At 53.0% G+C, this 17,270-nt stretch overlaps 1 protein-coding gene and 1 long non-coding RNA gene across 18 annotated transcripts in view; both read right to left on the reverse strand.

The window, feature by feature from the left end:
• AGAP1 (ArfGAP with GTPase domain, ankyrin repeat and PH domain 1) overlaps nt 1-17,270 on the reverse strand; it is a 548,021-nt gene that overhangs the window by 239,653 nt on the left and 291,098 nt on the right. The gene's annotated exons all lie outside the window — the stretch shown is intronic.
• On the reverse strand, nt 14,931-15,695 carry LOC121014387 (uncharacterized). Its single transcript, XR_005783189.1, has 2 exons — nt 15,600-15,695; nt 14,931-15,121 (listed from the first exon to the last, which is right to left on the reverse strand). It is a non-coding gene; the product is annotated as an uncharacterized LOC121014387 (long non-coding RNA).

Below are 17,270 nucleotides of genomic sequence, written 5' to 3' on the forward strand. Positions count from 1 at the left end.
CCCCCGCCGCCCGCGCCGCGGGGGGGTGGTTAATGGGGGGATGCGGGGAGCGGAAAAGAGCTCTGGGAACAGCACCTTACGAGTGGACGTTATCCGTTTGCTCGTGGGCAATGATCTCATCATGGCCATGACGGGCACCGGGCAACGGACTATTATTTTCACCGTGAACTGTTTTGTCCTCTCGTTAAATACAAATCTTTGTTGAGACAGTGATTATTTGCCTCCTTTCCTTAACCACGCTCTGAGACGGCACAGACACCAGCGTGAGAACCCAACTACCGGCCCATGAGCATGACTTGGCCCGCCATGCGCTTTCCGAGTGCAGACTCTGCCCCAGGGGCTGAGCTGGGGGAGGCGGTGGAGACACGGCCATTCCCTCCACCTGTGAGCCACTCTGGTAGGTGAACACACATGTGCAGATTGTGCAGGATTGACCAGAAACTGTTTTATGTTAAAGGTTTTAATGCTGCCCGGGCGGCCGCCCCCCCCGCCTCATTGTACTGACCATCCTGTGAAACTAGAAGACCTTCTAACCCTGGGATGGGAACGGAGTTTAAAGGCACCTGGTGAAGTCCAACTTCTCATACTGACCGTTTAAAACGTATGTCACAAACCAAGCAACTCTGTGGAATCTTGCCCTAGTCGGTAAAAGACGCAAAAAGCTCAGGCTGGTCCCCATGGACGAGACGCCACGGGTCAGGCGTCATATGTGAGGGTCATGGTCTTGTCCAGCAAACCCGGAAGAGCACTGGAAACATGCCTGCGGTGGTGGATATGATCCCTTTACTGGGCTAGCACTACGACTTAAGTTATGAGTATCCAAAAGCATGGAAATGCTTATTTGATAAAATGACAGATCGAATTACTATGCTTAGAAGAGTTTTATGGTAGATCTGATTCAGTTTAACCCCGTCGTATCTTTTCAAAGGCGTAGTTTCCTACAGAGAATGAACTTCAAGCTAAATAATTTATGAAGGGGTTCACACTGCTTATGAATTTAATACAGCCTATGTACACAGTGCCCCGAAGCCTTTCCACAGTGAGCTGTTTTCCTTTTGGACCAAGTTGCAAGCATAAGTCACATGAATGGAAAGAGGGCTCTGGATTTGGGGATTGTATAAAAGTCTGAACGGCTGTGCCTGCGGGAAAACAAAGATGATCGCGTGTTTTTTGGTCCCGGCTTCCTTTCAAGAGCAGTGATTTTTTTTTTTTTCTGAACGGAGCCATCTTTTTCATTTGATCTTCGCCCAAACCAGAAGCCCAAGAAACTATCTGAATGGTCTCTTCTTCCTCAGGTTCCAATTTTGCAAATAGAACGGTCATCCTTACGGGCACCTGGTCTCACGAGATGCTCCTTATTTCAACACAAGATTCACGACGCCACGGAGTTCTGGAGTGTGTGCAGGTCAGCCGTCTCGGGAACATTCCTCCCCTCATGTGGCTCAACATGGTCAGCCTGGGGAATGCCTACCGGTCTGTGGCTCTCAGGTTCCTGCCTGCTGGGCAGCGCAGGATTCCTTCTGAGAAGAGAGACACCTACTCTTACACTCCACCTGGGTTTCAGGGGGTCTGTGAACTTCAGGGAAAGAGCCTACAAATGGCTTTCTTCAAAATCTTTTTTCCTCTGAGTCCTTGATCCAAATTTCCAAACAGGCAGTAAGGTGTTTAACAAGACACCTCTTTAAACTCACCAGCCTCCAGACAGAAGCTCACCTTTTTATATTTTTTCTTGATAAGAAATGGTTAAGTGTGAGGAAAAGGAAGTTTGAGCATATCGCGGAACAAAGGTTTCCAGAAAGGAGGTGGTGAAATCTAGTCTTGAGAGTTTTTGTGCTGGGGGGGTCCCAAAAGACTGTCCTTGGGGTCGCTCACTCGCTGGGAGGGCCGCAGGAACTGCCTGCAGCCGTGTGTGCATCTGTGGTTTATTTCAGTGCCAAGAGGTGGAGTGGTCGGCAAAGGGAGAAGTGCCGGGGGAACCAGGCAGAGGCTTCTAGGAGTCCCGGGACACCCCTCGTTCCTCCAGCCACAGGCCGTGATGATGCGTGTGACATCTGTCTGCGGGGACGCTCATTAGATGCCCGGCGCCGGGGACCTCACGGGGGGGGCTGGTCCCGTAGGCACCCTCTGCCTGGCACATACCTGAACTCCAGCCCCCGAGGAGGAGAGCGAGCGCTGGGCCTCGACCGTGCTGTTTGCACACAGTGTGGGCACAGCCGGCCACTCTCGTCAGTCCTGGGGATGCCCGGAAGCCCCCAAAGCTCCCAGACGCCAGCCAAGGGCCACCTCCCAAGCAGGCTTTCCCAAGGGTAACAGCCGGGTCGGCCAGTGGGCAGGACATGGTCAATGTCCAGGAACGAGTAGGGAAGGACAATATACAAGAACAGGGGCAGCCCTTGGTTCCCGACCCGGGGACTCCAAGAATGTCACGACAGAGATGCAGAGACAAGGAGAGCTAGGGGCTTGGGAACAGAGGGGTGAGAAGAACAGGTCCACGGAGATCAGCAGGGCCAGAGGTGAGCCATGGCTAAGAACAGTGTCCTCGGGCGAAGGGCTTGCCCAGCTCCCCAACTTTCCCCCGCAGACCATTTTCCTGTTAGGAAGCGTTGGGCACAGCATGACTTTCTGCGCCCCTGTCCGTTAAGTACCTGCAATTCATAGATGTGGGCACCAAGTCGTTTCGGCTCCAGGTGAACACATCCCAGATGTGGTCTGAGCTGCACGCATCACAGAATTAGCCTCGTGGCCTGGTCTGACTCAGGATGCGGTAGCCACCCCCGCACTCTCTGCCGGCCCCTTTCCCGAGATCCTGCGATGGCCTGGCTTTAACTGCCCCCGCGGCTCCCCAACATGCCTGGTTCCTGGGAGAAAGCTCCAGCCTGGTACACGTGTCCGTCCCTGGTCAGGTAACCTGCCTGGCACAAAGCAGAGCCCACGGCTCGAAAGCTCCTCGCTGCCTGTTCGACAACAGAGCCCGGCTGCCCGGTCCCCACGAGGTCCTGGGGACACCCCAAACAGTAAGCTATAACTGGGGCCCAAACGAGAAAGGCAGTCCAACGGGGGAGGCAGAAAAGATCGTTACTTGTCATTACGCAGCGTGACAAGCGCAATGGTGTTTGTGTGCAGAGGGTCATTTAGGGAATGAAGGGATAGGGCAACGCGCACAAAAGGGCATCTCCTTGGGCCGTGGAGAGGAAAGCGAGGAAGGCTTCTGAAGAGGACGCAGGCCCGGGCCAGGTGGACGAGTGGTGGTCAGCCGGGACGCAGCACGCGGGCCTGGATGCGGGCAGTGGCGCGGCTGGGCCGCAGCAGCTGGGCTGGAGCTGGAGGGCAGAGACAGGGCAAGCCGGCCCGATGCCGAGTTAGATGCAGGACATCCTCCGGACGGTGGGGAGGGCCTGGCGCTGAGATCCGGCCCCGGGAGCTCAGGGGCTGCTTCCAGTCTACTGATGTGCTTCCATTAGCCCTTACGAGCGCTTCCCGCGTTGTGCCTGCCATCAGTTGGCAACGCTGAAAAATGCAACATTTGATACGCAAACCCAGACTCCTGGCTTCCTTTAAAGACTTGGGCCATCTGGGGCGCCTGGGTGGCTCAGTCGCTTAAACGTCTGACTTCAGCTCGAGTCATGATCTCGTGAGTTGGGAGTTCAAGCCCCACGTCGGGCTCTGAGCTCACAGTGCGTAGCTTGCTTTGGATTCTCTCTCTCTCTCTCTCTCTCTGCCCCTCCCCTGCTGGCTCTCTTTCTCAAAAATAGATAAACATAAAAAAAAAACAAAAAACAAAACAGGCCCATCTGGGAACACGGGCCGCAGAATAAGGAGTGTGGGGGTGACTACGGCTGCCGTAGGAAGGAGAGGCCCTGCCCGTGAGCCAAATGCTTAAGCCCCACCCTCCGAACGTGCTCTTTAAAGGTGCATCTGTCTGGCCCCTATAATGCATTATGCTTCCAACTCCTGCGTTAAATATTTTTATTCATTTGGCCACAGATAACCCAAGTCCAAGCTGTCTGCTGATATCCTGGGGTCAGGTGGAAAGGCGGTGGAGGAAACAGTACTCAGGGGATGGGGAAGATCTCCAAGGGCTATGGATCCTGGAGTGGACAGGCTTAAAACAGAGGTCTCTGATTCAGGACAGCGAGGCACCAAGGGCTGGGAGCCCAGAGACGATGGCGGGCACCCGGTAAGACGGGGCAGGGGAAGGTTGCCACGGAGGCTGAGAAGGTCGGGAAGGGGAGGTGTAGCAACCCCAGGGAGGAAAGTCACGCGGGAAGGAGATCTGATGTCACCGTCACATGCTGCAGACGTCAGGCTGCAGGAGGAAGGGGCATTGCTTTTCTGGAAACGGGACTGTCACCCACTGGCCCCAGCAAGCATAGTTCCACCGGGAGAGTGGGGCACAAGCAACAATTCTGAAAGGTCCACGAGGAAAGGACAGGAGAGACGGCGTGGGGCGGGAAGGGAGACACAGGGCAGCGAGACACCAGGAGGGGTGGGCAGGTGCCTGAGCCACGGAGTGGGACCCTGACCGAATGATTCCTCTGGGCTCCACGGGGCAAAACTGAGAAGGGGCATCACAGGACAACAAACATCTCTGTTGAGTTTTGAACACCGTACCCCTCGTCTTACACGAAACTTTATGCATGAGATGAAAATGTTTTCAGTTTACAGAATTGACAGGAAAGCTCGATCCACCGGCAGCCTTGCTCCCAGCCGGTGGAGTCTTGGGAGGTACTTCCCAGAAGCCCTCTTGCAAGAACGCCATCTTCAAATTCACGGGAACACGAAAGAACCAACGCGACCCGAATACAGTAATCCAAACTTAACACCGATCGGCGGCAGGTAAACAGCGCGCCCCTTTACTGACACTTCAAGTAAGACCTGGCAGCAGCCTGGCCATTCTTCCACACAGTGAGCGTGTAAGGGACCCAATCAAACTATCCGTGACAATGACCACGTGAAGGGAAAATGTTCGCGATTTCTGTGGGTGACGAGGTCACAGGCTGTGTTATCGCTACTGCGGGTTGCTGCCTACATTGGGGAGGAAATGCTAATGTCCCTAGAGGTTGGGAGGCATAGAGATGAACGCCTCCCCCCCCACCCCCATCCGTGTTCTCAGATCCCTCAGGTCTCTGCAGAGCGCTCGTTAGGGACTCTGGCCCGGGAGCTGGCATGCCTTCCTTGCTGTAGCCGTGTGGGCTGTGCTCTTGAACGTGAAGAACAGGAGGGCGGCCAGCGCCAGGAGAACGTCGGCGAGGGCCGACCACCGGCTGAGCTCCTGCTTCCGGAGAGAGGACCTCCTCCCCTCCAGTAGGGGAGTAGGCGCGGATTATCCGCCATCATCGTGGACTGGTGACCACGAGGTGTCTTCTCAGGATGCAGATGCTTCCTAACACGGTGCTCGAAGGCCTTCTACTCACTGGTGAGGGCGTAGGTGAGGCCACAAATAACAGTGGGAAAAAGCGGCGCCTGGAGCTTTGGGGGAAGGAAGAGGGTAGCGGCGGGTGGGTCAGGTCACGGGAAATCACGAGGGATGACGAGGACGAGGCTGTGAGGAGGGATGCACGCCTGAAATCATGGATTCTTTCAGCACCGACAGGAGACCCCAGGAAGTCACAGCTGTCGGGGAGAGACGGGCCTGTGGAGGAAAGCCCCTGGATCCGGAAACGAGAAGCCAAACCACGACGCCTTGCACGTGGTCGGTGCTTCGTAAACACTGGCGATTATTCGTATGTTGCTAAATGGTAAGCGAATAACTATTTAAAAATACATGTATTTCTACTCAAGGGTTTCTGAATGAGCGAGGCTGCCGAGAGCAGTCTGTTGCCACGTTATCACCACGCGCTAAGCGGTAACTCCGAGACCTATTTTTCTCTGTTTCACGGATCAGGCTGCTTGTAAGGTCGTCCACACTCGCTGTCCGGCGTCTTCCCTGCTGCTCGTCATTCAACAGCCTCTCCATGGTGCCACTGGAGTCACTGATGGCATCACTGATGGAGACCTCGTCACCCCCCAGCCAACCGACACCTTCCAGTCCTCTTCCTAGTTTCTGTCTGCAAAAGCCACGTTCTGTCTTCCCTATGACGACACAGTCTCAGAGGCTTTCTCCTACCTCTCTGGTCTTGTTTCCCAGTCGGCCTGTTCTCAGCGTGCTCGTGTTCCTGAGACGCCGCCCCAGCCCTCTGCGCTCATTCTGTGCGAGTCCGCACGTCGTATCCTCTTAGGTCTACGGCTGCCCCGTCCATACGTGCGGCCCCCAAACACACACTTCAGCCCAGGTCTCCCCCAGCTGCAAAACATCCACCAGATGGGCTTGCTTGGCCGTTCCAGGGGCTCCTCAAACGTGGGATGGCTAAACCACGTGATGCTGCTCCTTCTGGGGACCCGTTCTCCCCTCCCCACCCCCGTCTTCTCTCATCCCGCAACTGGACCATCTTCTACGACGCTCGCTGAGCCAGAGACCTCAGTGGCATCCTTTGTTCCCCCTCCCCCCTCATCCCGCACATCTATCAGCCGCTGCCGCAAAACTCCCAGACGTGTCCCCTTCCCTCTACTCCTGCAGCACGGCCTTCGCGAGCCCTCCCCAGGCTGCGCCGGCTTCTCTCACTCGGACCGCGGCTCTGCCTCCCTCCTCACTGGGCTCCTGTTCCCTCCGGTCCAGCCTCATCCTGCAGCCACAAAGGCAATGCTGAAGTGCATCACGTCTGAATGCTGCTACTATGCCAGGAAGACCTGGGCCAACGAATGCTGAGCCTGGACCCCTCACTTGCAAGGCTCCCAAAGGAAGGAGTCAGAAAAGGAGCGGAGAAGGAGGCCAGAAGACAGAGGGGGTGTCTCCAGAAACTTCAGGGCACAGGGGAAAACAGGGCAGGGGACGAGGAGTGTCTTCTCTCTCCCTACATAAACGCCACTAAGCCATTTCTTTCCTTAAACTGTTTTTCAGCCATTTCTTCACAATGGCGGAAGCCTCCAGAAGGGCTGCCGGTGGCTGGCGGCTTACTGTCGTGAAAGACCGGCCATCCACAGATGTGTCACCCCGGGGAGGCTGCCTGATGCCCGCCTGCCTGTAAGTCCACGAAGAAGAAACCAAACCCGCGGACTGCAGGGGGATCGTGAATCCCCCAAAGACCACAATACGGTCTGATTACAAACATTCCTCTCAAACATTCTGAGTAAACAGCTAATATACTCTTAGCTGGAGAATTATCTTGCTCATAAATTATTTCAGATTTTAATTTTCCCCCTTTCTGGTTATGCTGCCTCTCTTCACTGACTTTCTCATTTTAAAAAGAAGTTCGTAATTCTTTATACGTTTCTCTCATCCTGTGTTGGTGACATCTATTTCTGAGTGGCAATCAAGCTACAAAAATGTCTTTCAGACGATGATAATCTGTAACTAAGGAACGATTTCACGTGCGAAAACAGAAATACCCCTCCTCCTAGGAGTCCCTGATAGGAGGCACGAAGCAGCCTCCTCGTCGCTGCCTAGGATTCCCCTAAAGAGGGAGATCTCAACGGGGTAGGGTGGCTATGAAAACCGGTGACCAACAAACCCCCCGCCCCACAAGTCCACTTCCAAAGCCCGCCCGGCTCCCCCAACGTTATGTTGATGGAGCGTGTGATTCTGCACGTGTGCACAGAGATGGGAGCAGATACGTCTCCAAGATAGAAAACGATTGGCCCAAAGGCTCTTCCGAGTCCCCTGTGCAATATTTAAATGGAAAAGAACTACCCGTTGTTCTCAGACACTGTATTCCAAACTCATCCTATCGTTCTTAAGCTTTTTACACAAAAGATTGCTTCACGCTGAGCACAGATTAAGGTCCCGGGGGAGAGAGAGAAAAATACCCACGCGCACGTCTTGTGGCCTCCAGACCTGTGTCACATTAAATACCCAGCACGGTTAATTTGTTAAATACTGAAACATCCACAGTGTCTCTCCTGAACCAATCCCATGGTCATTACAGGCGGCTTAAAGATGGCTTTATGTTTCCAACTTAAACGCCTGAGAGGCAACATTTAACCAGAAGGTCTTAGAAACTGGATTTCTACTATAAATCCAAAAAAAAAAAAAAAAAAAAAAGAAAAGCTTTACATTTTAATTTATGCTTTAAAAGAAGTCTTCAACCAATTAAGTTCCAAGAGAAAAGGCTTTCTGTTCATGAAACGTCATCTGTGGTAAACACTCAAACGCTAAGGACGGCCCGTATAAAACGCAGAGCCGGAGTGAATGCTCCCTTCTGGGCTCCCCCGGCCCTTTCTGTCGTAGCGCCTGGTAGAGTCTGACGCATCCTGCAGCCGCTGACAGAAGCCTGGCTTTCTTGCCAGGTCGTGAGTTCGTTCGTGATACTTTGGAGCAGGCTATTTGGAATTCCGTTTTCTACACTTAACTTATACGTGGGAAAAAAACCGCAAGAATGAATGCTTTGGAAAGCACGGCTTCTGTCCTTCCTTCTAGTATGTGAAATGTTGCGTCGCGTCATTTCTTCCTCACTTTTAACAGAATGACTTTGAAGGCACAGACCTATCTTCCTCCGTGGTGCCATCTGAAGGCATCCGTCAGCTGTGTCGGCCGTCAAACATGTTTACGGCTTTGTACAATAACTCTGCCAGTCCACCCTAACACAACCTTGGAGCCTGTATTCCTCATCTTCCATTTTTATGCTCGCTTAAACTTTTTTCATTTATCTGAAATTAAAAGCAATAAATTTATTGCTGAGAAAGAAGGATCTCCTCCCGCAGGTAATGACTACGATCTGATAAAGTTGAATATATGGTGCTTACGTACATTTGCTTTTGTACGAACGCCAAGAGGAGGAGGAGGACTAGTGTTTCCTGATCGGTTATTCTCCGCCACCTGCCTTATAGAGCTTACCTACTCTCTTCTTAATCCACCCAATGACCCTGCAAGGGGACCGTTCTGTCATTCCTATTCTACATAGGAGGTGACTCGGGTTTGGGGGGGGGGGGCTCACACCAGCACTGTCTACTTTGATCCTTTATACCGAACATTCCATCTCAGTAAACACTTACCAGTGCTGCTTCCTTTTTTAATGTAACGCTGTGATCATATCTAACCTGAGCTAGTCTGCAAACCCTTGACCCCACTATCCGTCTGTCTGCCTGGTTCGTGCTCTCCAGTTTTATACCAACATTCTAAAGAATCTGGAGAGGTAGCCGTGAAAATAATGGTCACTGGTGCAACACATTTCTTCCCTTCTTTTTGTGCTCACGTCTCCCTTGCCTCTCGGTTCTATTTTTCTGTCCCTTAGCTCTAAGCAAGGAGGCGACTGCAGAGAAAACCCCAAGGGGCTGGATTCTTCTGGAGCTGTCAGGATGCAGACATGCCCGTTGCACCAGCGAGGCAGGGGACTTAAAGTTGATGAGCCCAGAACTGCTGGAATCAGCCATCTAAACTGGTGAATTTTAAATGCCTGCTCTTAAAAGCATGCTGTGCTTCTACGCGGTCTGAAATTGGGAGGATCCGAGAGAAGGAAAAGAGTGTGACGAACAGCAGGTTTCACATTTCCGGCCAGCCGCCTTGCTGCACGTGGGCTCAACATTTACTTTGCTTCTTTGACGCGAAGCATTATCAAGCAGCAGAATTCTGATGCGAGGATTTCGAGGGAGCGGAACCCGCCTCCCGCGGGGCCGCTTCTGTAGGACCTCTCCCCCGTGGCATCCCCACCAGACGCCCCCCCGGGGGTCACCGTCACCTGCTGCGGGGCTCTAATTCGACTATAACTCGGCGAGTACTGCTTCCGATCGCCGCACCTTCAGCGAAGAGTTAAGGTAACGGGAAATTTGCAATACACATAGCATCAAAAGTTTGCTTCGTTCAGAAACCGGCTAAAGGGCTTCAGAGGCTTGCTGTTCAGTTTACTTTTTTGATTGCTTTGCGACTATGTAAATCAATTTGTTAATGTTCCTTACAAAATGCATGAGCCAGTTATACTGACAAACACACAAAGCTCATTCGTAATTAGCAGTTAATTAGTAAGAAGGAACAGATGCTGCTAGAGTTTCAGCAGGCGAACAGGTTCTGTAAACAATGCTTATAAATCTCAATGAATTTATTAACCACAATACAACTGTCAACGTTTTGTTGGCAACCATACAAAATATGGCGGGATCCCCAAAACGTCTTTACAATGTATTAATAATGGCGGTGACAGCCAAGGACTCTCCAGTCACCGGCTGGCTCTTCTCAGCCGCACGTCCTTTTGTCCCGCTGAGATGTGGTGGCTGAGTCGTTCCTTTCTGCCTTCAACGTCTACACACACGGGTTGGTAAACCACACAGGCGATGTGTTATGTGGAGCAAACTTTCTGCATTTCGACGTGCTAGCCGCGGTTGAAGTCAAGGACCCAGAGCCCCCCAGGAACACCCTGTCCCTCGGGGAGCCAGACATGTAACCCCCCAATGGTGTCCCCAGGGAAAAGTTAGCCCAATGTGCCAGGTGACTTAATGAAGGCACAAAGTGCGAAGAGGGACAGCGGGGGTGGGGACATCCATAAATACGGAAGGTTTCAAAGGAGGGGGGCTCCACGGGCAGCATCTTACAGATGTGTTTAGGTGAGGGGTGAGGCTGAAGGAGGCGGCACGCTCCAGGCTCACGAGACTCTCTGCGGAAGGCGGGGAGGCTCCAGACGCACAGGGTGTTAAGAAACCGGAAACGGTGGGGAGGCTGCCTGAAACCAGATCAGGGCTGCCCGGTGGAGGAGGGCTCCGGACCCCTTGGTGCACGAAGTGAGGAGACGCTGAAGACCCGAAGCGAAGTGGTGACAGAATCAAACTGGCATTTTCTGAGAGCAATCTCTGGCCCCGGCGTGGGACTCCGGTGCAGGGGGAACGTGGGGGACGGGCCGTCCCTCCAGGGAGTCTGTCTCGCAAGACGGGAGAAGGTGGGGAGGCATTCCCTGGTGAGGCGTGAAGCAAGGTCACGGCTGGCTGGGGTGGGGGTGGGGGCGCGGTGACACCAAGGTCTTAAGCAAGTCCCTTCTCCACGGAGCTTCTCAAAAGTTTCGCCACAGTTAACGAATCAAAGGCTCCCATGTGGCCTTTGTTGTACTTAGGGGCGCCTGGGGGGCTCAGTCAAGCGTCCCACTTGGTTTCGGCTTAGGTCACAATCCCAGGGTTGTGGGTTCTAGCCCGCATCAGCACAGAGCCTGCTTGGGACTCTCGGTCTCCCTCTCTCTCTGCCCATCCCCCGCCCGTATGCACGCGCTCGAGCTCTCTTTAAACAAATAAGTAACGTTACACAATAAAATAAAGATAAAAGTGTCCTGCCCTGGAGTCTGCCCTGCTTGCTCACAGGGACTCCCACGGGGCTCCAGAGAGAGACGCTGCGCCCTCGGTCCCATGGCAGGACCTCGGCGTCCCGCCACGCCCCCCACAGAGCAGCCTCCCTCACCAGCCTTCTCGCCAGCTGCCTGAGTTCAGAGCGTTTCCTTCTCGGCGGCCTTTTCCTGTCCTCTCGTGGAGACCTCCTTCAGGACCGTCTGCTGAGTAACCGGTGAAAGTCCATCCCAGCTCCAGCAGACACTGCCCCCCAAAACTGACGCTCTACATAAGGCGGGCATGGAATTAAAGGTGGTGGTGGGGGTGCAGCCCTGGGGTAACGGGAGGGCTCCGTCCCCCGGCACTCATCCGCCAAGGCGCCCCTCTGCTGGGCCAGTGGGGCGGGTCAGAAGTCAACGTGAGGGGTGACTCCACGGAAAGACGGGACCCTGCACGCTGGGAGGGCAAACACGGGCCCTGGAGCCAATGCCATCAGGACGGTGTTTGCAAAAAACGTGACTCATGCCAACAGCAGGCCACGGAACCACCACCAGGAGCCGTAAGCAGCACTCTTTAAAAAACAGGGCGGGGGCGCCTGGGCGGCTCAGTGGGTTTAACGACCAACTTCAGCTCAGGTCGTGATCTCACAGTTCCTGGGTTCAAGGCCCATGTCGGGCTCCGTGCGGACAGCTCAGAGCCTGGAGCCTGCTTCCGATTCTGTGTCTCCCCCTCTCTCTGCCCCTCCCCTGCTTGTGCATGCTCTTTCAAAAATCAATTAGGGGCACCTGGGTGGCTCAGTTGGTTAAGCATCCGACTTTGACTCAGGTCACGATCTTGCGGTTTGTGAGTTTGAGCCCCGCGTCGGGCTCTGTGCTGACAGCTCAGAGCCTGGAGCCTGCTTCCGATTCTGTGCCTCCCTCTCTCTGCCCCTCCCCACTCATGTGCTCTCTCTCAAAACTAAATAAGCATTAAAAAGAAGTAGAGAAACTGATTTGACAATAAATTTCATATTAAAAAATAAAAAATAAAAAATTAAAAAATTATAAAAAATTAAATTAAATAAAAAATAAAAAACAGGACAGAAATGGGGAGCCTGGAGGCTCAGTCAGTTAAGTGTTCGACTCTTGATTTTTGTGTTAAACAAACTCTGAAGCACCGGGTAAAAGTGTCAAAGAGAGCTGGCTTTGTGGTGACTTTTGTAACCATCACGGCATATGAATATGGCCAAAATGAGCTCCTACGGTTCCTTGCTCTAATTATATTCTGGAATGTGGAACGCACATGAAAATGCAATGCGAGAGTCAAGCCACTGAGGTCCTGGAGAGGGAACTCACTTGAAAAAGCAAAGGGGGGGGCGCCTGGGTGGCGCAGTCGGTTAAGCGTCCGACTTCAGCCAGGTCACGATCTCGCGGTCCGTGAGTTCGAGCCCCGCGTCAGGCTCTGGGCTGATGGCTCAGAGCCTGGAGCCTGTTTCCGATTCTGTGTCTCCCTCTCTCTCTGCCCCTCCCCCGTTCATGCTCTGTCTCTCTCTGTCCCAAAAATAAATAAGCATTCAAAAAAAGAAAATTAAAAAAAAAAAAAGAAAAGAAAAAGCAAAGGGATGTGATTAAACACCAGGCGCTCCCGAAGTCTCGGCCTGCGGTGCCCGCGGGGCTCCTTCCCCAGCTCCTCCGGCAGCTGACTCTTCGGGAAGCTTGGCCGTCGGTCGGCCTCCAGCAGGAGAAGCGGCAGAGGCCCACAGAGGCACTTGGGCCTCAGGGCTGTTGCACTGCCTCTGGAGACCGGGCAGCTCTCAGCACCGCGGGCCCCGGGGAGCGAGGGCTTCGTGGGACCTTAGGGCCCAGGCAGTCACCTCCCTCCACAAGGCCACTCCTCCCCTCTGCCTAGGTACCCCCTGGTGTTCAGCCACCAGACTCCTAGAGCCCAGGTTTCTGGGGCCTCTGCCCAAATAGCATTTCAGCCCAGGTGTGATGTCACTGGAAGACCAAGGCCACAGGGACTGTGTCCAGACCACAACCCCAGAGGGACCCGGAAGACCCCAGCTTCACACATCCCTGCCACCTTGGCTGTTTTGCACAGCATGAGTTTACAATGCTGGCCTGGGGGTCCCCGACCCCAGCGCTTATGAGCTGGGGGACCTTGGGCAAGTGATACCACCTCGTACAGGTGCCTCAGAGCTCTGCAAGGCCACACAACGGAAGCAAACTGATACCAGCACCCGGCCTACAGCATGCCCTCTGAACCGGTGATGAGTTACTTCTCAATTTGTCTCACGTTCGCAACCTAACCTTCTCTTCGTTTGACCCCCTTGCAAACCGATGGCCTTCCTGATAAGTAGCACCAATTCTGTGGGGACAGAAGGAAGGGGCGGGACAGCACTGGCTCCCCTCTCAAGGTCACCTACAAACCATTCCTCCCCACCCTTCTATAAAAGCCCCTCTCCTACAGACTTTAAGGCTTAGTTCAAACCCTGTACTGGATGGAGTACAGCGTGGACCCCACCAACGGAACAGAGACAGAGTTCCTGAGACTCTGAGAGCTTACGGAATGTGATCAAGGCAGCATTCGGACGAGCAGAAAGTGGATAATGTTCCCCATCGACAGAAGGTTAACTAGCTGAGGGAAGCCAAGAGGTCAGCGGGAAAAGGATGAAGTTCTAGAAGGACTTGGGAGAAGAGAAGACCTTTAAAGCATAATAAAGGAGGAAACACAGTCTTAAGAAGACTTGACTCCAAAATTCTGGAAAAACTGGACAATGCCAAAAATTACCACAAATAAAGTGGAAGCCAAAAGGTAAATGAAGAAATTGTGAAAAGTACGTAAGAGCAAACGGCTGGGGCACCCGGGTGGCTCAGTCGGTTGCGTGACCGACTGTGGCTCGGGTCGTGATCTCCAACGGTTCGTGAGTTCGAGCCCCTCATCGGGCTCCAGCTGTCAGCACAGAGCCTGCTTGGGATCCTCTGTCCGCCCCTCTCTGCTCCTCCCCCGACTCGCGCTGTCTCAAAAATAAATATTAAACACACACGCACGCGCGCACACACACACATACACACACACAAGTGGCTGAAACGGCTAACAAATAGTGAGTTAACAGGCCAATGACGAGAACGCCAGTGGAAAAATGAGCCGACAGTCAGACATGTACTTCACACACACAAAATAAAGGGAGCCAATGACAATAATTTTTAAAACGGACAATAAAGGAAGTTTGTCTTTTTCAAACAGGAAAATGTAATACTAAACAATTCTCAGAAACCCATTTGGATGAAAACACACACACACAAAATACCCAAATGTAGACGTATGTAGAAAGATTGCTCATAAAAGAGTAAATTTTTTTTTCTTCTGGAGAACAACTTGGAAATACATATCTAAAGATTCGAATCCCTATGCCCTTTGACCAAGCAAATCTATTGCTGGAAACTTATACCAGGGAAGCTGGGGAGAATGAGCACAAACGCGATCCAGCTGCCTGGATGTCCCTGCACCCCTTCTGCTGCCCAACAACAGGAGCCAGGAGGGCAAACGGATCTGTGGACAATGAGCCTCAAAGAACGCCTCCGAGGCCCAAAGGCTGGCAACCAGAAGTAGGTTGGAAATGGCCTACACAGCGCGATCTCGTTTCAGAAATACAATTGAAGATACACCAGTTACTATTCCATCCATTCATTCAAGAAGCATTTACTGGGCACCATTATGATATCAACCATAACCAACAGTCACCATTCCTTCCCTCATGGAGCCCGGAGCAGAGGGGACCGACCCGGGTGACACAGATGTTCTGTGGGGGCCAGGAGATGGGGGCGAGTCTGCACAGGTGCATGGGACAGGAAACTCCAACAGGTGTCTGAAAAAGTGGTGACCACTCTCAGCTCAGGGGTTAGCAACACGGATGACTTTTCTTCTTTCTCACCATGTGTGTTTTCTAATTTTGATACAATGAGCCCCTATTACTTTCGGGCTTTTTGTAGTTTGCAACAATTAAACCCAGCCCTCCCGCTCTCCCCCATCCTGGCCGTCTGTGGCTCCTCTCCACCCTCAAGGGAGCCTCTTCTCCCTACCCCAGCTCCAAGCCCTGCCAAGCAACTCCCCACATTTCCTGGCCTCCCTCCAGTCTCCGAGGCTCGCAAGGTGCTCCTGCTGACGCCCTCACCCTGGCTGCAGGCCAAGGGTCCTTCTGCAGTGCTGCCCGGGTTGAGAATCCCTGCACCCAGCAGCCTGCCTGCCTGCTGAATGCAGCAATCCTTCCTCGCTCTCTCCAAAGACACCTGCTCTAAGCTGCCTTGTCCCCTTCTGCTTAGATCGGCACTCCTAAGCCTCACTACCTGCGACTAGGTCCATGCCTTGAGAATCAGATGCGATGGGGTCTCAGCCAAAGGCGATCCTGCCTTTTGGGGAGGTGCGGCTTCCCATAATATGCCTGTGAAAAAGTGGGGAGAGCCAGCCAGCCTCCCCCCGGATACTGATCTGCATTGTGTGCTGGGGCTTACGTGTCTTCTTATCTGGGGGTGGGTACGTTCCCCCTTGCACAGGGTTACTCTAGCCAATAAACACAGAAGCAAACAGGCAACTGGTTACTCCCCCAGCTGTTAATTACAGATGTTGCCAGTGACAGGGGACAGGGAGAGTTATTACTCATAAGAACTTCTGCACATTCCTGAATGCTTATTAATTAGAATTAAGTTTAGAACGCCTGTAAGATATTGCTTATAAGGTATTTCACCCGTTCTAAACATGGCACAATGTGTAATAAAGTACTTGGACGAATTGCACAGGCTTCTGACCAATTATGTAACAGAAGAGTTGAGGATTCTGAGGACGCATTTCCATACCGTGTAGAGTGGCTGAAATGCATGCAAGCATTCTACTAACCTCTAAAGAAAACACCTGATGAAACATTACAGGCAAACCGAACCAGCCCAACATCACAGGGAAAGGGGCACACTGATACTGATGGTGGGGAGCACGGAAGAATGATTATTAGAAGGGAAAGCCGGGGAGATCAGAGAACGCGAAGGCAAGCCACAGGCTGCCACAGACACCTCTGATAAAGGAGCGCTAGCCGAAACGTACAAAGAACTCTTAAAAATCAACAGGAGGAAAACAACCCGCTTCGGCTGGGAAGTGAGAAGATCGGGACAGAAACCTCACCAAGAGAGATGCACGGATGGCAAGCAAGCTGAGAGAGGACGCTCAGCGTCACAGGTCACTATGGAATTGCGGATGAGGACGGTGAGATAGCCCTTCACACCTGTGAGAACGGCCCGCGTCCTGAGCAGTGACGACACGGAGCACTGGCGTGGACGTCGATCAACACAAGCGCTCATTCACTGCTGGGGAGGGGGGGGCGAGGGGTGTGGGCGCTCGGGCGCCGTCTGGTCGCCTCTCACCAAACTAAAAATGTTCCTACCGTGCAATCTAGCACCCACACTCCTTGGTATTTGCACAAATGAATGGAAACTTACATCCATACCAAAACCCGCACGCAAATGTCTGTGAGAGCAGCTTTACTCAAAATGCCAAAGCTCGGGAGCAACCAAGATGTGTCCTTCAGTAGGTGAACGGATACACAAACGGTGTTATGCCAGGCAACGCAATGGTATCCAGCACTAAAAAGAAATGAGCTATCAAGCCATAAAGAGGCGTGGAGGAACCTTAAATGCGTGTTACTAAGTGAAAGCAGCAACTTTGAAAAAGCAACATGCTTTATGATTCCAACTGTGCGACACGCAGTTCTGGAAAAGGCAACAGTACGGTCACAATAAAAAGGTCAGCGGTTTGCAGCGGTGGGGGAGGAGGGATGAGCAGGGGGAGCACGGAGCATTTTCAGGGCGGTGAAACCCACCGTAACGATGGGACATGTCACCGTACGTACGTGCAAACCCACAGAACGTACACATCGAGGGACACTGTGAACTCTGGGTGACACTGCTGTGTCAATGCAGGCAGGTGCTGCTGTGGTTTGGGTGCTGGCGGTGGAGGGGGCTGGGTGTGTT

This window comes from Herpailurus yagouaroundi, unplaced genomic scaffold (assembly GCF_014898765.1).
Source record: "Herpailurus yagouaroundi ecotype Mexico unplaced genomic scaffold, PumYag 202, whole genome shotgun sequence".
NCBI lineage: Eukaryota > Metazoa > Chordata > Mammalia > Carnivora > Felidae > Herpailurus > Herpailurus yagouaroundi.